The sequence below is a fragment of the Diabrotica virgifera genome, chromosome 7 (assembly GCF_917563875.1).
Source record: "Diabrotica virgifera virgifera chromosome 7, PGI_DIABVI_V3a".
In the NCBI taxonomy this organism is placed as follows: Eukaryota; Metazoa; Arthropoda; class Insecta; order Coleoptera; family Chrysomelidae; genus Diabrotica; species Diabrotica virgifera.
In genome coordinates this window covers 30,722,636-30,747,576 of record NC_065449.1, presented here as the reverse complement: position 1 = coordinate 30,747,576, position 24,941 = coordinate 30,722,636, and the positions used below count along the sequence as shown (strand labels likewise).

At 32.5% G+C, this 24,941-nt stretch overlaps 1 protein-coding gene across 3 annotated transcripts in view; it reads left to right on the top strand.

Moving 5' to 3' along the window:
* LOC114328060 (dynein axonemal heavy chain 3) overlaps nt 1-24,941 on the top strand; it is a 793,139-nt gene that overhangs the window by 357,906 nt on the left and 410,292 nt on the right. The gene's annotated exons all lie outside the window — the stretch shown is intronic.

The following is a 24,941-nucleotide window of genomic DNA, read 5'->3' as shown; positions in this document are numbered from 1 at the left end:
GCAAGCAATTCTAAGCATGCAGGAATCATTTTCAAAAATTTACCCTATCGCTTCCTGTATCAAGATACTTTTATGTGGCACTCATTGTATTATTAATTTTCTTATCTTAATTGGCAACTGACATGTCAATCTCGACAAAAAAGTATATCTGTTACAGTTCAAGTTGATTCTCAGTTAGAGTTGACTCCAACTAGTTGGAGTCAACTCCAACTGAAACGAGCAGTAAAAGTTGATTTTAAAAATTTAAATCAACTTTTACTAGTTGGAGTTGACTCTTCCTGGATCGATTCAGTAAATGTTGATTATACAAGAATCTCAAGTGCATTTTTAATGAGTGTGCGTTTCTTTGTTTTGACCGTTTCAACTGCTTATTAGTATAGTCTGTAACGTCGCCCCCGTTAGGTAAATTATTCTGATTCGATTTTTTGCACAAACTTACTCAAAGAAATACATCCGTATAACAATCCTAATAACAAATACACGGGTGTCACGCGGTACCGCGGTCGAAAAATTGTTTAACCAATTTCAGTAAAGTCAGTCAGTAAAGTTTATCGAACAAGTCTGATATTACGAGCAGAGGAACAGACGCGTTCGATAAAGAGTATTGAGGTGGTGCGTACAAAATTGTATCTTCAATCATAAAAAAACTAACACTTACTTACAACTTTGAGGAGATTTTTTTAATTTTAGACGAAATAAAAAATTCGTATGACAGTAACGAGAGTAATCCCAGATGACTTTTGCATGATGGCTGGTTTTGAAGTTTAATCGATATAGTTATCAATATTGTATACCTACCTAATTACTAAATCTGTAAAGCTTTGATTTATTTTGTATGAATATAATTGCGAAACACTACAGAATTTTACTTTTTGACATAAATTTTATTAATAATAAGATAAATTTTGTACAATATTTTTAATAATTAAAGTAAATAAATTTTAATTTCACTCAAATAAATAATCGATTGCAGCCATTGATCACTTACATTCAATCTCGGTTAATTTGATTAATTATCGCGGCAGGTAAAGTAACATTCTTCTTTCAATACAACAAAGTGTTACTTTACTGCCGAAAATGAGGGCAAATGAGTACAATAATGAATGATTTTAGTGACGTTTGGCGATAAACAATGATTTTAAACAAATTCCCAAAAATATGTAATTTTTTCACTTCGTACAAATGAAAATGAGGGCAAATGACAATAATGAATGATTTTAGTGACGTTTGGCGATAAACAATGATTTTAAACAAATTCGCAAAAATATGTAATTTTTTCACTTCGTACAAATTTTTTTTTAGATCCGTTGGGCCTTTTTTCTCTAAAATTGACTGTTGTCGAGTTATTAGCGACTTAAAATTTGAAAAACGCCAAAATAACCATTTTCAAGGTTAAAGATAATTATTTTGAAAGGCGAGCGAGCGGCCGTGGAGTAACGGCATAATCGCTGGCCTCATACGCCAGTGCACGTAGGTTCGAGCCCTGCTAAAGACAAACCATTTTCATTTCCAATACTGACACGAGCCGTCTCACCGTGCCTCGGAAAGCACGTTAAGTCGTCGGTCCCCCTGGGCTAGTGTACATCGACACTAGTTGCTTGAAACAGGGTTAAAGATGTAATTGGCGCCGGAACTGTCCGAAAAGCAAAAATGCCATACGATATTATATATTATGAAAGTCAGAAACTAAAAAAAATCAAAGATTAAAGCTACCTCTATAAGATCCTGAAGAAATTTTTATCATTATTTCATTAATAAGATATTATTTTTAATTATCAACAATGAGCGCTAACCGTGTATTGAGGCGGCCGTCAATGTGAGTGCGAGTGAGATTCACCATTGGACGGCTGGAATGGTGCATCTCTTTAGCACTCACAATTGATGGCCGCCTAATACGCACTTAGCGCTCATTGTTAATAATTAAAGATAAAGCTTAGTAATAAAATAGTGACAAACATTTCTGCTGGATCTTGTAGAGGGGGCTATAAACTTTGATTTGGTCACTTTCTGACTTTCATAATAATGGATTTTAACCGAGTTATTAAGACTTGAAAATGGCTATTTTCGCATTTTTCAAATTTTAAATCGCGTATAACTCGACAACAATCAATTTTAGAGCAAAATCACAAAATACCTTTTTTTGCTCAGAATAACCCAAATGATCTAAAAAAAAAATTGTTCGAAGTGAAAAAATTATTTTTGTGAATTTGTCTAAAAAAATTGTTTAAACAATTTATCGATCAAGGTACTGCCTGGCACCCAGTAGATTTGTTATAAGGACCTTTTTTGAGTAAGTTTGTGCAAAAAATTCGAATCGGAGTAATTTACCTAACGGGGGCGACGATACAGCCAAGACTAATTTGAACATATTCAGTATCATTTAATTTCTAGAATCGGCTGTTTGTGTGAATCAGATTCAACTTTTACTAAATGGCATTGGGAAGAGTATACTTTTCCTAGTTGGAGTCTACTTTTACTAGTAAATGTTGAATATAAATCTTCATTTTATATTTATAATCAACTTTTACTGAAACCAGCCGTTAGAGTTGACTCCAACTAGTTGGAGTCAACTCCAACTGGATAATCAACTTGAACTGTAACATATCTACTAAATAAATTATTTTTCAAACACTTTCAAACTAGTTTGACAAACAGTTTGAATTTTCAAACCTGTACGATTGACCAGTTTGACTTGACTTGCATTATTTGTCAGAAGGATTGACTTGAGTTTGACTTGAAATTAAGTCAAACTCAAGTCAAGTTCAAACATTCAAGTCAAACTTGTGCAACTCTACTCTCCTTCCTCCGATTCAAAAAATCATCTCAAACAGCCTTCCATTTATGCTGCACTCTAGCCAACTAACACACTACAGCATGCGCTTTGTACGTAATAAAATAAATAACAAAGCTCTGAAAAGGATAGAGGATAAATGAAAATCCAAAACAGAGACTCTTCTTTCTTCTTCAGCAGCCTCTTTTGATCCAGTCCTGGACGTAGGCCTGCCCTTGTGTTTTACATATCGCCTGTGTTTAGTTATCTGGGGCCAGTTTCTTCCTACCTTTTCTTTAATAAAAAAAAAAGAAAAGAAAATAATCATTTTCGTTTTGATTCAATTCGAGTCTCTTGCCATCCTCTGACACCGTGTTTCGGGGTCTCTACCCCTTATCAAAGAGGCTATGCAAGTAGACTTTACAATAAGTTAGACAATATAGTTAGACAAATAGTAGACAATAAAACTTTTCTTTAATGTCGTAGATCCATCTTTTTCGCGATCTTCCTCTGCCTCGTTTATGTGCTTTATGTGCTCTTAGTCGCTATGATATTATCTTTGACCACTTCTGTTCGTCTTCTCTTGCCACATGTGATGTCCATTTCTATTTAGATTTTGCGATAGCTTCGATAACATTTTTTACTTTAGTTCTGCTTCTTAGATATTTGTTTCTCATACGATCTCTTAAGCTTACATTCATCGTAAGTTTCTCAACAGCTCTCTTTGAGTTGTTTACCTACTGCTATCCAAGTCATTCTTATTCTTTTCGTGATTTCTGCAGTTTGATTTTCTTTGCCTTGTTTTATTTTGTCGTAAGCATACATATCCTTCTATATTTTCAGTCTGGGTCCCGGTGATTTCGTAAATATTTTAATCCCCCATCCTAATTACAGGCCAACTGGCAACTCTGGCCCTCAGATAATTTTTCGATACCCCATCAAGTACCGGTGAATTTGTAACTTTCATTTTCTAAGTACATAGTTCCTAACGATGTTGATAATCTAATACAGGTATTCCAGGTATGTACCTCTATAAATTACCCTCTTTGAAGGTAGTGTAAAAGGTATTCATCATTTATGTATTGTCTCTTGGATCAGTTACTAGAGAAAATCCAATTTTTGTTATTTTTTATCTTCTTCTTTCAGTATCCTGTCCGATTATCGATCGTTGGCGATCATATTGGCCATAATAACATTGTTTACGGCGGCTCTAAACAGATTAGCGGTGGTCTCTTTATACCACTCCTGGAGATTTCTAAGCCAGGATGTTCTTCTTCGGCCTGGGCCTCCTCTTCCGACGATCTTGCCCTGAATTATGAGGTGTAGAAGGTTATACCTCTCTGGATATCTCATTACATGGCCCAAATATTGTAACTTTCGAATCTTTACTGTTTTTGTTGTTTCGGCGCTTCATTCGATGTAAAACTGTTTTAAAAAAGGCCTCCAATTTTTTCATTAGTGTCTCTGTAAGGGTCAATCTGGAGAATATGTAGCAGCGTATCAATCTGATTTTAAGGTTTAACGTGATATCTCTATTGGCCCCGTGTTGACTTAATCCGTTACTGTTCAAATTTATTTCTTACGTTTTAACCTAACTACCTGGGGTATTAGATTTAATCAATGGTTTCGAATTCACCTGTAGAAAGTTTCGAGTTGGCAGGGTCAGGTAGTAGAAAAGTTACGAATTGGCCGGTGTACATTTTGATTTGAAAATGTTTGTCATTAAAAGTTCTTTCAATCTTCCTATCGTCAAGAGTGATATCTATTTCTTCAGCTAACATTACCTCAGTTTTCTCAATATTCATCTTTAGTCCTGCTCGTTTCGATGCTTGTTTTAAGTATGTTAACATTTCTTGTAACTCCTGTGCACAAGTGCTAAACACAGACTAAACAGAAACTAAACTAGTGCATGTTATAAGCCCACAAAAAGTGAAAATCCTACCCTTAAATCCTTCATAAATCATTGCTCGTCCCTTGCAGTGAAACGAACAAACAAGTATAATACACTGCAAAACATGCAACGTGCATATCATAGAAAGTTTCCTGCACCCAGCAAAGCAGATAAAGGTGTGGAGATAACGACCCTAGGTTCATTGTCATCAAGTCATGATAGTTGACCCTCTCGAAGGCCATGTTGATGTCACACCTTACAAATCGATCACTTGTGTCATTGTAATTTCAAATTTCGATTTCAGAAAATCACGAAAAATTCAGACTTGCAAAACAGGTAAAGTATTTTGCTCATTGGAATAAACTAGGGATTTTCTACGAATTGAAATGCAAGGAATTTGACCTTACGTAGAATCTTGGAGATTACAATTTTAAGATTGGTGCTGATGAAATATGAATAATAAGCAACAGCTTTAAAAATATGTTGTTGACATGATCTTTCGTTAACAATAGATACAACAAAATTAGTACAGTCGAACCCGCTAATAGCCTTCGTGCCAAGCAAAAATATTCTTATAAGCGGGATATTCTAATAACCGATCATTGGTGGCTGGCTGAAATAAGTGTACCGAATATGCGTTATAATAGTACATACTATGTCAATATGTATACTTATGCATATGGTTTTAGGTCTTTTTATGTCAATAAAAATTTATAATCTATTTAAAAAAATAATTACGAAACGATTAGACAATAAATTGGAATTGGGTTTTAGAAAAGACTTCCGAACAAACGATCAACTATTGGTAGTAAATAATCTTATAGAAAAATGCTGTTTCTAAAAACAGCCAAGTGTGTGGCAATGTAACCTATAGAAATGTGTAGACAAATGAAATTATTTTATGACCTTGTCGGCATACGATTGAATTTTCTGTGAGAAAGGGGAGTTTACTCGTAACATAGTAATAAAGTGTTTATTAGGTACCACACAAACCGTAATAATATACAAAACAGCAGGCTTTCGAAGCTCTTACCGACAAACCATTATATCAGGCAAATTTAAAATTTTTAGGAAATTGTACATAAAAATTTATTTGTTGACCTGAAAAAATTATTCTAAAAAGCGATATTAGGTTACTAAACCACATTCCAATAAACGGATATATTTATTAAAGGGTAATTGGAAACGTTTCGGGACCTCAAATTTATATTCTATCAACCGGGCTATTCTTATAACCGGTACTCTAATAAGCGGGTTCGACTGTACTACTAATCGATCAAAGTTGTGCGACCAAACGTTTATTATTCGTTATGCGTATTATTAAACGTATTATGCGTTAATGCTGCCATTAACGTTTATTAATTTTAAAATGTATTGTCAGAACATACAGAATCATATTGGTTTAGCTGCCTTTAAATTTGCTGCCAAAGCTAAGCTGCCTTGCTAAGCTGTTTGAATACAAAAATACGTAACGTACATTTGCATATTATATTAGTTTTTAACCACAACATTTCGAAAAAGTATGTTTGTTATATATTTTGAAAAATGTCCTTCATATTAGATCCGTCATTTTGTTTTTCTGAGAATGATAAATTCGTAATCATAGACCTTAAAAAGCCTTTAAATTATCAAACTTACCTAGATGCTGTATCTGTTCATTACATATATCATCCACACCTGCAGCTTTCCGGTTTTTGAACCTAATTGTCAGAAGTCTTGTCCGGTCTTGTCCGGTCTCAGCAGAGACCAATTGATCTCTGCTGAGTTTGAAGTATCGTGCCATACACTACTTTGATAGATCGATCTTCGAGGTTAGTTCTTGATATATATAGTGCAGTTACTAAAGGTGGATATGAGCTATTACCTCCGATTTCGTTGAACCTCCATCGATTTGTACGAAAATTGGTGAGTTGTTCAAGGATATCTCAAGGAACAAAGGTGCCATGGTTCCAACTTGAGCTTTTACCCCCGGGGTTGGATGCCACTCCTCCTGGGGGGTGAAAATAATTTCTTTTATAATAACCCCATAATTCGATAGAAGGACAAATTCTAAGCAAAATTTGTTATATAAAGTTATTAAAATAAATCAAAGCTTTTTGAGTTATTAAAGATCAAAGATTTTAATTTTTCGTGAGAAAAATGCATGTTTTTAACCGATTTTTCATAAATAACTCAAAAACTATAAGTTTTTACAAAAAAGTTATTATGTATTACCAAAATTGAAGCTAATGAAAAAAAAAATAAACTGCTTACTATAAAAACCATTTAGTGTTAACTAGAAGTGAGTTATAGGTAATTTAATATATATTTTTTTCGACGAGTACCCAAATCTAAATATTCAAGCTTAAATAACGGGAAAACGATGTATTTTATAACATAAACTTATAAAACATTTGTCAAAGTACTTAGAAATATATATCAAGCGAGCCCCCGAACAAGTTAGCAATAAAATTTATGCTCCAAAAATTTTTCAAAATTTATTTTTTAAAATTTTTTCCAAAAAATATTGTTTTTTTTAATATCTCCGTTAATTTTTACAATATCAGGCTCTCTTAAAAACCATTTGAAAGATAATTCCAAGTGCTATTTAACCACGTTAAATTTAGTCTTTCAGAACCTTTACTTTTTTAAAAATAAATGGTTAAATGGCCCCGGTTAAAATTTAAGCTTTAAACGTTTATATCTCGGTTATTGAAGTTATACTTCTTTACGCGCGATATGAGGGTGAATTGGGGGTTGCGTTTTAAAATTTGTGGGAAGAGAAACAACAAAGGTTAGTTAATATGTAGTTATACTGCCTTTTTAAATAGTTTTCATATTATATTTTTAAAGTTATACTTCAAAATGTTTTAACTTATGTATGTATCAGTCCAGAAAAGGTGTGGAAAGAATATATTAGTGTTTTTAAATATATTTTTCTACAAACGTGTTAAATATGCAATTTTTAGGACTCCATAGGAGCGTTAAAAATGCTACTTTAAGGCACTAGTGCTTTAAAATTTTTAAGGAACTGCAGTTAAAAGTGAATTGTCAAATTGTGAAACGTCAAAATATTTATATTTCATTTATTAACATTAATATTAATAATACAACTTGCGCAATTTGAAAAAGGTGGTTTAAAAGGTTTTTTATTATAATTTTGTGTCTTTGGATTTGTCTTCCTTGGGCGTAAAATAATAAAACATCTATTTTTATATTTCACTTGTCACCGTGATGTACAATTATGTATATCTGAAAGGTAAGTAGCATGCGGCTTGATGGCCTTGTTGGTAGAGCATTGGACCAGAGATAAAAAAATCGCGAGATTGCGGATTGAAATCCCGGACGATTCATATTTTTTTCTTTTTTTTTAATATTTGGCATTTGGTTCATTTTTGGTAATTATTGTTAATTTTTTGTATTGTAACTGTTAAGTAGGTATATTTATTTCGTTGAAATTATATTATAATAGAAGTATAACTTCTTACGTGCGTACAAAGTACACACACATTCTTTTTTTTACCCTACAGAAATAGTAAAACAGGTAAAATATTTGATAAAGAAAAACCTAAAATTTGCTTATGTGTCATTTTTTACGTATATTGAGTATTTTTTAAGTTATTATCAAAATAAAATGAAAATTAGGATAATATTAAAAAGTCTGATTTTTTTAAATTATACCTTTTTTCAAAAATATGCGTTCTAAACCGATCAAAATTGTTAAAATCATTACTTATGCCAATATAAAGAAATTCTTGTAAGGATTGCTATACATTTTAATTTTTGTGGAAATGGCGTATGTTTAATTTTTCACTTTTTCCTGAAAAATTCGAGAGGGTTCTCTTATTTTCTTCTGCAGCTCATAGGTATTCTAAAGTACTTTGACAAGTGTTTAGCAGATATTTTATAAAAGGCATCCTTGTCCCGTTATATTTATAGGCTTGAATACCTAGATTTGAGTACTCGTCGAAAAAAATATACATTCAATTACCCCTAACTCACTTTGAATTAACATTAGTTTAGTTCTTTAAGTGAGGAGTGTATTCAATTTTTTATTATCTTTAATTTTGATAATAACTTTTTTGTAAAAGCTTATAGTTTTTGAGTTATACGTGAAAAACAGCTTTAAAACATGCATTTTTTACAAAAAAAAATAAAATTTTCACCAATTTTCTCACCAATTTTCATGAAAATCGATGGAGACTCAACGAAATGGAGGTGAAAACCTTCAGTTACTGCACTAATAATAGAGGCTTTCAATGATATGCTTTGTTTCATTATCATTACACATTATACATGTATAATAATGAAACCATATTGAAATTAATATAATTTTTCTTATATAAATATTTGAGTTTTACTGTTTGTATACATGCAGTTAAAAAGATGGTCAATTTGGTTTCTTACTAGATTGTGTAATAATTATCTTATAACAAGACAGTTAATACCTACTAATGTTGTTTGAATCATATCTCCAGTATACATGTTTCTTTGTTCATAAGGTCAAGTGTGGGATGAAGAATTAATTAATTGTCTATTCAAAACCATTTCGCTTGTGAATAGATTTGTGGTAAAAGCGATGACTGGTTTTAGCTTATCTCTTCGTGGAATTATATTAAAGTTTGTTATAAACATAGTATACAATTAATTCATCGGCTTGTTGTTGACTTACTATAAATTATTTAGATTTGTTAAACAAGATTTTACTTCCTGTGAAAAAATTATGTAATTATGTATAATATGAGATGGAATTAGCATTTCGGATATGTTGGTTATAAATTGTGGTCATAGTTTTTATATCGTATTAATGGTTTATCTAAAATCAATCTTGAATTAATTGTTAATTAAAAAAGACAGATAATGCATTTTGTTGTGGTTTTGAGAAGTAAATTAACAAGATAATTGGGTTAAGTGAATAATTTGCAAATTATCGAAATTGTGTTTAAACTTTAATCTTGTTCTTCAAGTGCCTTGTTCATTCCAAATGTTGGCAATCATCAAGACCATGCGACTTTCGAGATTTCTGCAGATTTTTAAACTAGAAATATCTCTTTATTTCTAATGATCTCCACTCTGGGCTAATTAGCAAAATACAAGGAAAAGTTATTTACCAGCAATTTTATGGAATTGAATCTTATTATTGTATGTATTAATAATATAGGTATGCAAAGTCCGCAGATAGTGTGCTACTTTTTTTATAAACAAAATGGCGCCCGAAAATCGTGTTTTTTTCAATTTTTGCTCTATAACTCCAAAGATTTTAACTTTACACCAAAAACACCCAAATAAAAATTCACTGAAATTAAATTCTGCATAGAGACGCGTTTTTCCAGTTTTACTTCGACGAAAGCTTTCCCCGGAAAATGCGGGTTTTTCCAACAAAATCTTTAATTTTCAACTAAAATTTTAGATAAGTAATTGGTAATCAATAATTAAATAACTTGGTAACGTAAAAGCTATTTTCATGTAAATTATAATTCCAGAAGCCGATGGAAATTAAATGGAAAGTTTAGCAACAATTGAATTGTTAATTAAAAATTTACGGTCGCTATAATAACCACAATAATTACGATACATAAGATTAACTATGATTTTTTTATAAAAAAACACTATACCTATCTAATGTACTTTACAGAATTAAAATTCGACTATTTAAGCGGCCTCAAGAATATTTTAAAATTATAAACAATTTTTTGGCTTATAAACAAATAGAATATCTCGGGAAATATTAAACTAAATTAAATCATGAAGACGGTATTGGAAAAACAGCGGCATGACGCTTATCTTAAAAGAAAAAACGTTTAATTATGATGAGTGGTTCCTAAGATACAGCCGGTCAAAGTTAACCGAAATTTACGGCAAAGATATAAACAATAATATCATAATTTTCAAACCGTCACATTTTTATTTTTGTCCTCTTTCTCCACACCAGTTTTCACATCTATAAAGTACTCATAACATATATTATTATAATAAAAACTATCGATAATACGTGTGAAAATTGCCAAAAATACCAAAATTCCAATCAAAAATTAGGTTGGAGAAAATGTAATCTCAAAATGAAAAATCGGTATACGTTAAAAAAATGCATTTTCTCTGCGTCCCATGGAGCGATTTTCTTCATTCTTTTTTTGTTTCCAAGTAACTCGAGTAGAGCCATCTAACTGTCGCATTATTAAATGTCAAACTTGCTTTTGCTTTGTTATAATAGATTAATTTATTTATACGGAAAGAAAACTACATATTTTTTTCAGTTGTAGACTTTTTTTAGATAAACTTACTTCAAGTGTACCTTTTAATGTTAAAAATACAAATATTCTCATTTGAAAGCTGTATAATTATTTAAAAAATCTTTATTTAAACAAATTAAAAATTTTTGTTATAATAAATAAATTAATTTATTATAACAAAACAAACGCAAGTTTGACAGTTAATAATACGTTAGTTCGATGGCTCTACTCGAGTTACTTGGGAAAAAAAAAGAATGAAGGAAATTGCTCCATGGGAAGCCGAGAAATTGCATTTTTTAACGTATATCGATTTTGAACTTTGAGGGTTACATTTTCTCCAATCTAATTTTTGATTGGAATTTTGCTATTTTTGGCAATTTTTACTCGTAATATCGATAGTTTTAATTATAATAATATATGTTATGAATATTTTAAAGATATGAAAATTGGTGTGGACAAAGAGGACGAAAAGGAAAAGGTGATGGTTTGAAAATTATGATCGTATTGTTTATATCTTTGCCGTAAATGCCGGTAAACTTTGACCGGTTGTATCTCAAGAACCACTCATCACAATTAAACGATTTTTATTTTAAAAGAAGCGTCCTGCCGCTTTTTTTCCAGTACCGTTTTCACAATTTAATTTAGTTTAATATTTCCCGAGATATTCTATTTGTTTATACGCCAAAAAATTGTTTATAATTTTAAAATATTCCTGAGGCCGCATAAATAGTCCAATTTCGATTATGTAAAGTACATTATATAGGTACAGTGTCTTTTTATACAAAAATCATAGTTATTCTTATGTATCATAATTATTGTGGTTATTATAGAGACCGTAAATTTTTAATTAACAATTCAATTGTTGCTAAACTGTCTATTCAATTTACATCGGCTTCTGGAATTATAATCTATATAAAAAGAGCTTTTATTAGTTATTTAATTAAGAGTTATTTAATTATTGATTAACAATCACTTATCTAAAATTTTAGTAGAAAATTAAAGATTTTGTTGGAAAAACCCGCATTTTCCGGGGAAAGTTTTTGTCGAATTAAATCGGGAAAAACACGTCTCTATGCAGAATTTAATTGCGGTGAATTTTTATTTGGGTGTTTTTGGCGTAAAGTTAAAATCTTTGGAGTTATAGAGCAAAAATTGAAAAAAACACGATTTTCAGGCGCCATTTTGTTTATAAAAAAAGTAGCACACTATCTGCGGACTTTGCATACCTATATTATTAATACATACAATAATAAGACTCGATCCCAGCAATAAAATTGCTGGTAAATAACTTTTCCCAAAAATGGGCTATTCTCCGATAATCAGCCCAGACTTTTGTAGTTGTTATCCCTTTGACTTCTCTCTCCAATCTAACGCTGGTCTTTTTCTCCTCTTCTATTCCATGGTTTAAGGCCTGTTTTGGCCATTGTTCTTTCATTCGGAATACATGCGCTTGCCATAAAAGGTGTTTGGATTCTATCGTATCTACGGCATTGTAAATCCTTCCTGTTCTTCTTGTTATTTATTCATTTGGTATGTGATAAAGTCTGGATATCAGACTCGCCCTTCTTAAATAGTTCATTTCTACCACTTCTACCACTCTGTAATTTTTACATTTCTTTTTGCGTCCTTTTTTGTGGATTGAGCTTATACATGCCAAGTTCCAATCTTCTGGAATATTTTCTTGTTTAATTGGACATTTATTAAGGATATCCGTCAACAATTATAGTATTGACGGTCCGAGTTTTAATAATTTTTTTTAATAATTAAGGTTTCTTTGTGATCTATTCTGAGGTTTACTATAAACTTCCATGCTTCAGATACTCGAGTTCTACCTATATTTTGTTTATTTCTTCATATTTTTTGTCTCACGTTTCGTTTTTTTCTTTTGGTCACAGTTTTCTTAACTTCCCTATTCCAGTAAGTGTATGTTCTCCAGTCTTCTGGAATTTGTGTTTGTACCCGATTCGATAGGCTTTCTTTTTGGTATCTACCAGTTCTCTTCTTCCTTTTGACCACCACTTCGGATCTTGGTTTCGCACATTTTGCTTATACTCTAAGGAGTCTAAGGTCTCTTGTGCTGCATTATGCATACGGTCTCTTAGTTGTAATTATAGTTCCTCCACCGTCTTGTTTTTTTGGACTTCTGTAACCAATCTCAAAATACAGCTATTTGCCCATAAGATCGAGGTCAAGTAAGTTAACTTAGTTTTTGTCGCCCAGTACCAATTTAAAAATATTTAAAGGTGAAGTAGTTTTCAATCCTAATACCAATATTATTAATATTTAAAAATATTAAAATATTACTAAAAGATTTTTAAATTGAAAACTTATTGGTCCATTTTCTTGGTAACACCAAGCCAGATGGATGCTAAAGCGAAGAAGACAAGAGGGAATTCAAAAAACTTACAATTCACGAACCCGTCTGTTCAGCTGGTAAATTCCAACAGAAAATTGACCTAAGTTACTCAAAGAAGTAACGACCAATATAAAAAAAAAAGAATGTGTGTGTACTTTGTACGCACGTAATAAGTTATACTTATATGATTATATGATTATAAACGAAATTAATATACTTTTTATTTATATGATATTTAAATATTAAACTAATTTATACTTACTACTTCTCAAACATTTTTATTAAAACAGTGCCAAAAATTAAAATAATAAAAGAATAAAACACACACAAACACATTAAAAATGCCACAAATGATTTCTGAACATTAATTGTGGGAAAATTTTTAACTAAATACGTATTTTCTGAAAATAAAATTATATAATAAATATACTTACAATCATAACATGTATAAAAAAAAATAAAAAAATAAAAGTTTCTATTGGGATTCGAACCAACTTACCAGCGCGGCTGGTATTGGCGTTGTATTGGGGTTCACTCGCATTAAACTCTTCGCCACGGAGACAGTGTGTCATTATGTGCGAAGATCGACTAACTAAACGGATTAAACTTTTGACATTTTTGAATTATGTAAATCAAATTATTTTGATTTTGAATTGAAATGATTTAGAATTGAAAAAATACAACAAAACATAGAGTAAGAAAACAATATATTAGGTGAATATTTATAGACATTTTGATGGTATTCAAATTATGTAAATAAAAGTATTACATACTATGTATTTTGGTAGGTTCAAATAGGTAGGTACCTATGATACATTTACAATTATTACGTACCTGTTGCTTTAAAAACTATTTAAAAATCAGTACAATTATAAACCTTTTTGTTTCTGTCCTCACAACAATAAAACTAATATATTATACATCTGTTTACCTTCATATTGAACAATTATTTATTATTGACAGATCATTTCAACACCCAATCAGAGCTCGTATAACGACTAATAAATTTCGCAATCACTTGCATCGTGCAAAGTTGCTATGTTCAAATATCATAACAAAATTTGATCAACTATTTTTAAAACACTTACCAGTGTAAGATTTTTTAGCTTTGAATAAGCGAGATCGTAGATCGTCCCGGTTGATTGTTGTTATCCACAGTTCTCTACGCCTTCGAGCTAATAGGTTTTTTACCAGTAATTTTGCGGCACTCATACTAGTCACAGTTTGATGGGCTTTCACATTGGCATGCAACAACCATCTCTTCTATGTTAATAAGTCCAAAAATATAATATGAAAACTATTTAAAAAGGCAGTATAACCATTAACTAACTTTTTGTTTGTTGTTTCTCTTCCTAGAAATTTCAAAACGCAACAACCATACATAACCAAACCACAGTCCCACAGCTGTGCCACAGCTGCCATATTGGATAATTTTTGTCATGTCATTTGAACATCCAATCAAAACAAAGTTGTACTGCGACTGCGCCGGGATCAAAGGTTTTAATCCTATTAAAATTCACCCTCATATCGCGCGTAAAGAAGTATAACTTCAATAAAATAAAAATTCCATTTTTATTCAGTTGCAATGCGAAGGCAAAACAATCTTATTTTTCACTTAGTATACGGAGAGCAGTCCAGCCGTCTGAATCGACGATTTTCGTGACCAATAAGTTTTCAATGTAAAAATCTTTTAGTAATATTTTAATATTTTTAAATATTAATAATATTGGTATTAGGATTGAAAACTACTTCATCTTCCAATTGCCAGATGACGCTAGTCACTTAGTCCATTCACGTCAGTTGCGGTGTGGGGGATAAACTCTCGGTGTTGGTCACTTGAAGTATGGAGAAGCAGGCCTACGTTCTCTCCGATGAGACTCCAACAAGAGTCGAAAATCGTCGATTCAGAGGGCTGGACTGCTCTCCGTATTTTAAGTGAAAAATAAGATTGTTTTGCCTTCGCATTTCAACTGAATAAAAATGGAATTTTTATTTTATTTTTAAAAATATTTTTTGAAAACGATTTCCGGATTGAAAATCGAAACGTCAAAACAAATGTAAAATGTGATTCTCTTTACAATCAATTGTGGTTTAATCACACATAAAATAATATTCAACTAAAAATAATACAGATAGATTATTGGCCTATGTTTTATGCATATTGCCTTTTACAGAGACAATATGAATTTATCGAAATAATTTGTATGATAAACACAAAAAAATAAAGCTATATTTTACGACAAACGATAACACCGATAATAAAATAACAAATAATGTAAAGCAGCGTACCAGCAGATATTTCTTATTTACCAGAAATTTTAAATTATGATAATGTAAGTGTTTGTTTGCTCAACGCTTAGCCTTGGTTAGTATAAAATTTGCTATGCATATGAGCTTTTATAAGGTTTTGTTAAATAAATCACACACTTCCACTGTTGAGTACGCGAGAGTTTATAAATGATCAATTAAAAACAAACCGTATATGACTACTTTCAGATATTTATGCACTTAATGTTAATTACAGTAGCTTTAGTACTTCTTATTTCCTTCTTCCCCATTCCTATAACTGTATAAGGGGAATTTCAAAACTTCTTTAATTTCAGTTTTCTATAGGTATAGAAGATAGGAAACTTCTTCTTCCTCTTGCAGTGCCGTCTCCTATTGGAGGTTGGCTACCATCACAGCAATCTTAACTTTGTTGGCTGCAGCTCTGAACAACTGTATTGAACTGCACCCATAACACTCCCTTAAATTTCGCAACCAGGAAATCCTCCTACGTCCCACATTTCTCTTTCCCGGGATTTTTCCTTGGATTATGAGTCTTAGCAGAGAGTACTTTTCTCCTCTCATTATGTGGCCCAGATATTCCAGTTTCTCGTTTGTATGGTTTTTATGACTTCGCATTCCTTCCCCATCTTCAGCAAAAATATTGATTTGTTACTCTTTCTGTCCATGGTATTTTCCACATTCTCCTGTAACACCACATCTCGAATGTCTCAATGTTTTTGATGTTTATCTTTTCCAGTGTCCAAGCTTCCATGCCGTACAGCAGAACGGAGAAAACATAGCACCTAAACATTCTCGTTCTTAAGTTTATATTTATGTCCCGGCTGCATAGGAACTTTTTCATTTTGACAAACGATTGTCTCGCTATCTATATTCGCCTCTTGATTTCTCTTGTCTGGTCATTAGTATCAGTGAAGCAAACCCCTAAATATTTGTAGGACGTAACTCTTTCAACTGGCTGATTATTTATGGTTAAAATCACATTGGTGTATAGCTTCTTTGTTACAATCATGAATTTAGTCTTTTTGATGTTCAGTTTTAGGCCATACTTATTGGTGTGAGTGTCTATGTTTTCCATCAAATACTGTAAATTTGAATGAATGGCTGACTCAAAAAATGAATGGCTTAAGCAACAATGTATCGATCTAGAAAATTTACAACGACAGCACGACGATCGGAATTTACATAAAAAGCTTAAGGAGACTGCTGGAATATACAGAAAACGAAGACCAACTATTATAGTTAATCAGGATAACCAGGTAGTGCTAGGTGAAAAAGAGAAAATTCATATATGGAAAAACTATATTCAGGAGCTCTTTCATGACGAAAGACCCATGAGTGAAGTTTATACAGACGACCAGCTGACTGGCCCTTCAATTACTAAAGAGGAAATAGAAAAGGCAATATTATATTCAAAAAACAATAAGGCACCTGAACATGATGAAATCCCTTCAGAAATACTCAAACTACTAGATGAAAGGGGAATTTCAGCACTACATAAAATATTTAATTTTATTTATGAAACTGGTTGCTATCCTCAGCAGTGGTGGCTCTCTACATTTATTCCCCTACCCAAAAAAGTCAATGCAAAAAGATGTGAGGATCACAGACTCATTAGCCTGATGAGTCACACTTTAAAAATATTCTTAAAAATACTACATCAAAGATTATACAAAAAATGTGAATGGGACATCAGTGATTCTCAGTTTGGGTTTAGGCAAGGTTTGGGAACAAGAGAAGCAATAGTAGCAACACAGGTGTTGGTCCAAAATTGTTACGATCAGAGGAAGGACGTATTCCTGTGCTTTCTAGACTACGAGAAAGCGTTTGATCGTGTCCAAGATCACAAGTTAATGCAGATCCTCAAGAAGCTTGATATAGACCAAAAAGACATAAGATGCATTGAAAACTTGTACTGGTATCAGGCAGCACAATTAAAAATAGACAATTCTATATCCAAATCCATACATATAAGAAGGGGTGTTCGGCAGGGATGTGTGCTTTCCCCTCTTTTATTTAACATTTATTCGGAAGCCATATTTCAAGAGTCTTTGGAAGATGCAGAGATGGGAATCAAAGTGAATGGAGTATTAATCAACAACATACGATATGCTGATGATGCTGTCTTAATTTGCGACAACATAGCAGATTTTCAACAACTTGTCACTATAATCGGAGAATACAGTAAGCGAATGGGATTAGAGATTAATACCAAAAAGATCAAATTCATGATCATCTCCAGAAACTTGGATGCATTTGAAAACTCCACCATAACACTGAATACCAAGTCCATTGAGAGAGTGAGCAAATTCAAATACCTAGGAACGTGGCTTTTTGAAGACTGGGCATCGGACAGGGAAGTAAAATGTCGCATTGAGCAAGCTCGACAAGCTTTCGTAAAATTCAGGAAGGTACTGAGCTGCTCAGAGTTCGACCTTACACTGAGACTAAGGTTTACTAAATGCTACATGTGGTCGGTGCTGCTATATGGCATAGAGGGCTGGACACTCAAAACGAGGGATATAAACAGATTAGAAGCCTTCGAAATGTGGCTTTATTGCCGTATCCTAAAGATACCATGGACGGCGAAAGTCACAAATGTGGATGTCCTTAAAAGAATCAACCAAGAACGTCAGCTTTTCGAAAACATCAAGAAAAGAAAAACGGCGTATTTGGGTCACATCATGCGAAACGAAAAATACCAGTTCCTTCAACTTATATCCAGGGTAAAATTGAAGGCAAGAGAGGAATAGGACGCAAGAAAATGTCCTGGCTCCGAAACATAAGGCAATGGACAGGGATTACCGACATACAATCACTGATACACATTGCAAGAAACAGAGAGTTAATGGAAAATGTGATCGCCAACATCCATTAGTGGATTTGCATTTGAAGAAGAAGATGTTCAGTTTTAGGCCATACTTATTGGTGTGATGATGATGATGATGATGGTGATGTTTGGCATGGAAACTAGTCCATTTGCCACAGATTTTTGCATATTAATATAATCTTATTATAAGTTATTAATTATGGTATATTACGAACTGAAACTTGACTGTTACAAATCTAAATTATATATCCGGAAGCGTATAGATGATTGCATACGAGTTCAAATACGGTGAGTGAGGTTATTGGTGTGAGTGTCTATGTTTTCCATCAAATACTGTAAATTTGCTAGGTTATCTGTTACTATTAGCGTGTCATCAGCGTATCGTATATTGTTAATTAACTCTCCGTTAATGTTCATACCAATGTTTTGCTCTAGGAGCGCTTCCTGACATATTGTTTCGCTATATATATTGAATAGTAGTGGAGAAAGCACACAACCCTGATGCACACCTCGACGAATCTCAATTTCTTCGGTTCTCATTATCAACCTTCATTTTTTGCTGTTTGTCCCCAGTACAACCTGGATATGATGTTAATGTCGCGACTGTCGAGTGTTTGCTTCTTAGGATTTCATACAGCTTTTGGTGTCTGACTTTATCGAAGGCCTTCTCAAAATCTATGAAACCTACGTAGAGGTCTTGGTTTACATCCAAACATCTTTGCATTAACACACTCAGACCAAACAAAGCTTCCCGTGTTCCCAGGCCACTTCTGAAGGATGTGTCTGGATCTTAATGGCCACCGCTCTAAATAGCTGAAACCATTTCTTTAGGGTACAAGAGGGATACAATGGACGTTAACTACACGCCTGCGCCTAAGCGATCTAGAATACTCCGACGATATCTGCCTGTTAGGGCAAAGGTTACTAGATGTAGCTGACCAACTGATAACACTGAAGGCAATAAAATAGGATTACAAATCAATACATAGGTATTAATAAAACCAAATCCATGAGAATAAATCACATTATCAGAAGCGAAAATCTGCTACACCTGGCTCAACAAAATAGAGTACAAAATGAATTAAACTCCAGAAAGAGGGGTTAGATCGGTCACATACTGCAAAAAAATAGCTCCAGTATTGCAAAGATTGCCCTAGAGTGGAATCCCCAAGGAAAAGAAAAAGAGGTCACCCAGCACAAACTTAAAAAAGATCCAGCATACGTAACGCAATTTTTGAGGATTTTTGACCCCCCTCCCCCCATTTAACGCACCGTAACGTTTTTCTGTACCCCCCTCCCCCTACCTAAACGTTACGTAACACGCAAGTGGCCATTTGAACTTAAATGGAAAACGAGGTTGCGAAAAGTACCGGAAACTCGGTAAAAGAACTTTGTTATTATTTTAATGGCATTTGAGGTAATAATAAAAACTTATAATCATCATTCAGCCTTAAATGTCCACTGCTGAACATAGGCCTCCTCCCCTCGTTTCCAACCACGTCTATCCTGCGCCGCTCTCATCCAGTTTTTATTTAGCTTTCTTAAGTCGTCAGTCCATCTTGTAGGCGGTCGACCGACGTTTCTCTTGTCTTCGCTTGACCTCCATTCCAATAACCTTTTTGTCCATCTCCCATCTGTCATTCTGGCAATGTGTCCTGCCCATCTCCACTTCAACCTGGCTAGCCTTTCGATGACGTCAGTCACCTTTGTTCTTCTCCTGATTTCTTCGTTTTTGATTTTGTCTTGCAGAGTTATTCCTAACATTGAGCGCTCCATTCTTCTCTGCGTTACTCTTAGTTTGGTAGCCGAGGCTTTAGTTAAGGTAAATGTTTCTGATCCGTACGTCAAGACTGGGAGGACGCACTGATCAAATACCTTTCTCTTTAGGCATGTGGGCAACTCACTTTTAAAAGTTTCTCTCAGTTTTCCAAATGCTGCCCACCCAAGAACGATTCTTCTATTCAGTTCATGTGTCTGGTTATCCCTGCCACTCGTAATTTCATGTCCCATGACATGAAATATGTTCAAAACTTACAATAATAATCTTTTATTATTAATTTTACATTTACATTTAATTTACATTTACATTTTCCCTACTTGGCCCCATCCTTACATACATTTTTGGTTTCATTCTTTATTGTTCTTCTCATGCATTCTTCTATTTTATCTTTTTTAATAAAAGCTTGAAATAAAATAACATATTTATAATTTCAACATTTTATTTTGCTTAGTAAAAATTTTTGTATAACGAATAATATACGATGTTACCAGTAGTTTCGGCAAAATAGTGAAAAAAATGTGTAAAACTTTTTGTTCTTCAACGCCCTGTATCGTGAAACCAAAATTATTTAGTAAGCAAACCCCAATTATTTTTTAATTTTTCACCGATCCTAGAGATCGTGTTACCTTTTTCTGAAACACCTTGTATAAATATAAGAAGGCACTTATGGAATAAAATTATTTCTGTCCTTGTTTTAAATAATTTAAAAAAAAAGCTGGGGCCCGTAGATTTTCATATATAAAAATGTGTGCTTTTTAAACATAAATTTAAATGTACAGGGTGATTCATGCAAGCCTAGCGTAGTCCATTATCTTTAATTTTAATTAAACACCCTGTATATTTTTGTTTTTAGAAGCTGCTTAACAACCTCATCTCAAAAATGTGTACTATGTAGGGTCTATTATGAATAATGCAAGGTGAAATTTTGAAATTATGTATAATTTTCGTCAAGATGTTAATCACATAAAACTTTGAAATTAATAATTCAGGAATCACACTTTAAATAAGGGTATTATTTTTTAAAATATCTATCACTTTTCTAAACTATGTATCAATATAGTGAGTTTTGTATTTAATGCTTTTTATTTAAAGACATTTTTAAATAATTTGAAAATTTGCGTACATATTTAAAACATTAAGAATACCTACCTACTGCTGAAAACGATACTGCATGTTATGGACTTAAATTACCCATTTCATTTTTACCAAAATATAAAGTACCTACCTATCTATTCATCAGATAAACCCATAAATAACTCCGAGGGAACAGTTCCGGATAGTGGAAACATATGGTCTTTTGAAAACAAAACAATTCTCAACGAAAGAATCTTTTTAGGTTAGGCACTTGACATCATTTTGACTTGACTTTGAAAATCCTATGTCGCTAATAGGTGAAGTGAAACGAAAGAAGATTATGCGCTGTTGGATGTTGGGCTTTGGGTTGTATAATATAAATGAGAAATGGTTTACATTTGAGCAATGAATTTTTTTTAGAGTTTTCGGTTTATTTTATACAGTTTTCAGTAGATAAGTAGATTGGAGTTCAAATCAGTAGGTTTTATACAGTTTTCAGTAGATCGGAGTTCAAACCGGTAGGTCTACTGAAAAGTCAGTAAACAAATCATAATACAATTCAGGGGTCTATGTAAAACATAAAAGAAATTATGTAGTTTTTTTTATTTAAGTTAAAAAAGAATGTTACGTAACGCGCTGTTCGAACCCCCCTCCCCCCCATGTAACGCGCCGTAACGTTTTACAAAACCCCCCCTCCCCCAAACTGCGTTACGTAATACTTGAACGCTCCCATGGATCAGTAAAATCTTGGAATGAGGTGAAAATTAGCGCAAAATGGCGCATTTTCACTGAAGCTCTATACTCCACTTAGCAGTTCAAGAACCTTCTTGTCTTCTATGTTTTTGATTCTCTTTGCTATACCTTTATATCAGTTTTAGTAACTGGATGGTCTAGAAAAAGTACTATTTGTCTTTGGTAAACCTGGGGAGTATTCGGTCCTTAGATGACTAATGCGGTCACCATTTGCACATTTTGAAAATTTGCCTTGTAATTGGTTGAGAGGGTTTTGGAACGGTTGGATATTATTTGATTTTTGTGTCTCGAAATATCATAATTGAAGTTCGCGTCGGATATGATTACTGGCTTCAATGAAATCTGGAGGGTTATTAGCCCTAACAATTTTTCCTAAGCGGGATTCTAAATCCGTTAAGAGTGGGTTCGGAGCCACGGTATCAATCATTATAACATTGGGGAGCTTTCTGCTTTTGGGATAAATATTTCATTTTTGAATTGAGGCATGTAATATTGGATTTAAAACCTAAAATTGGATTGACCTTAAGGTCAGGTCTCTACTCTTCCCTAAGTGAAGATTTTGTAACTGTTTTATTTCTGAATGCAGTGCACCCCTAAAAGATGCATAAAAAACCAAAAATCCCATGAAAAAGACGACTGGGTCAAACAAAGTGGAACCGATTCCTTATGGCATTTGAAACAAAAAACCAACATAATCTTTTTTGTACAAATGACAAATAATTTTTTATTAATAATTTATTGCAAAATAAAAAAAAAGTAAAAAATAGTAGTCAGGGATCCTAGGCCTATTTTCACCATTTACTACTAACAAGCTAATTTTTCGTGAGTAGCTTCATTTTGGCCAGACGCCCAACTTTTTTCCTTACAAGAATAATTGTTTACGGAAATTATTTCCGTATGTGGTAGATAAGAAAAATAGCAGGGATAGTCAAGTCGGGTTAGACGAATAACAGACATAACCTTGCATGCCGAGCTACCCCAAATTTTATTTTTATAATCTTTAGGGAGGGTCAATAGTAATATAAGTTTAAAATCTTGACTGAATTCCACCGTTACGTTAGCCGTCATTTTGATTTTAAAACGGGAACCGTTTTTGCTCAATATCTCCGTCATTTTCAACTTCTCGACAAAAAGTATGCCAACTAAAATTATTGAAAATGTGATTTGCTATAATTTCTTTCATTACAATTTTTTTCGTGCGGTTGATATTTTCAAAGTTATGAGGGAAAATAATGATGACAGTTATAGAGCATAGTTATTGAATTATTTCGTCTATAATTATTGATTCTTGACGGACCAGTGATAGTACATACCCGTTTTTTTGTAGGACATTGTTTTATTTGGATGAAAAATACATTAACCTATAAACCTATCAAGTGATACCTTTGTCCTACTTTTACTAAAAAAAAAATGGTCTTGTGGTATTAACAACTTTTCAAAGTAGGACCAGGACAATGTACCATGTGAGACAACATATATTTTTCATCCTAGCCCAGTCGGGATAGTATTTGACCTTGCATGCCGAGCAACTTTTTGTGCAGTTTTGAGAAAAATTTGTTCAAAGTTCTAGACAAATTTAAAAAATCTAACTATAAAAATATAAATCATTAAATATAGTTAATTACAAAAATGCCACAAGAAAATAGCTTCAGAACAACATAAAAAAATCTAGATTGATACTACTTAGCATGTTTTCAATGACATGTCATTTTTGATCAGTTTATTGTTAGTTTATGTAGAAAGTTTAAGGCCACCATGTTTTCTATGTGTTTGAAAGTCAATTTTTGTATTTAAAACCTAATTTTCTAAAATTGTCACTTACACCCATTGTGTTCAAGGGGCCTCATATCTTTTATTGTTAGACAAATTAATTAGAAAAAGAAGCATAGAAATTGTATGTGTGAGAAAACTAAGAATTTTTGGTTAAAGATGAATCCAAATTACAATTTATAAAGATTGCTGAAGAAAGTTGAGACTATTCATACTAAAACAGCAGTTGAAAACAAAAAAAGTTATTTCCAAAAACTAAACTGAGTGAAAATAATAAAAAAATTACGTCTTTATTGTTTGTGAAAACTATTATTAAAACCACATTTTATAATATGCGATTTGATATCTAAGTGCTGTATAAAGATTTAAACGCAGTTTTTAAAAATAGCTATTCCTCGACACGTGTACACGTTATGTAAAAATAAAATATAATCAATGTATATCAGAATCGACAATGTTCTAGTATTACCATGCCCCTTATTACGTTTAAACATTCTTTATTGATTAAAACGTTAAAATTAATTACAAAACTTTTTTTATTGAGTTGTAAAATTCGCTATATTTTATTATGTTGTAAAACAAATGTTCTAATCTTTTACCAGCTTGTAAAATTTAATGAATTCTAAATTTCTGTCTTTTTTGTAAACACGTTCCATGTATGTATGTATAGTTTTAAAATTTTTATAAAATACATATATTAACTTAACCAACTTAACAGGTCATACATACTCGTGGTATTAATAATAGTCTCCTTCCAATCTTTTCTCTCTGGAGCTGATTATTTCAATCTTTGACTTTTAGAAGAACTCAATCTTCTCATACAAACTGTATCCATTTTATTTGTGGCCGCTACGTTTTCCTTTTTGTTACCAGCAACAGTTTCGATGAATTCTTTATGGATTTTTTCTTCTGGCATTCTAGCTACAGTTAGGATGTCAGAAGATTAGATTACTTGAGCCATCTCAATTTTTCAGGATTCACAAGTTTCGATGAATTCTTTATGGATTTTTTCTTCTGGCATTCTAGCTACAGTTAGGATGTCAGAAGATTGAGATTACTTGAGCCATCTCCATTTTTCAGGATTCACAAAGGTTGTTATTTTTGTTATATTGGCTTAAACCTCTTTTTAATTAGCTTGTTTTAAACCTTTTTATATTCTTCCAATATTGCAATCTTACAAAAAACCAACATCTTTTTAAACAAATTGCACTGTTCAGGGCCT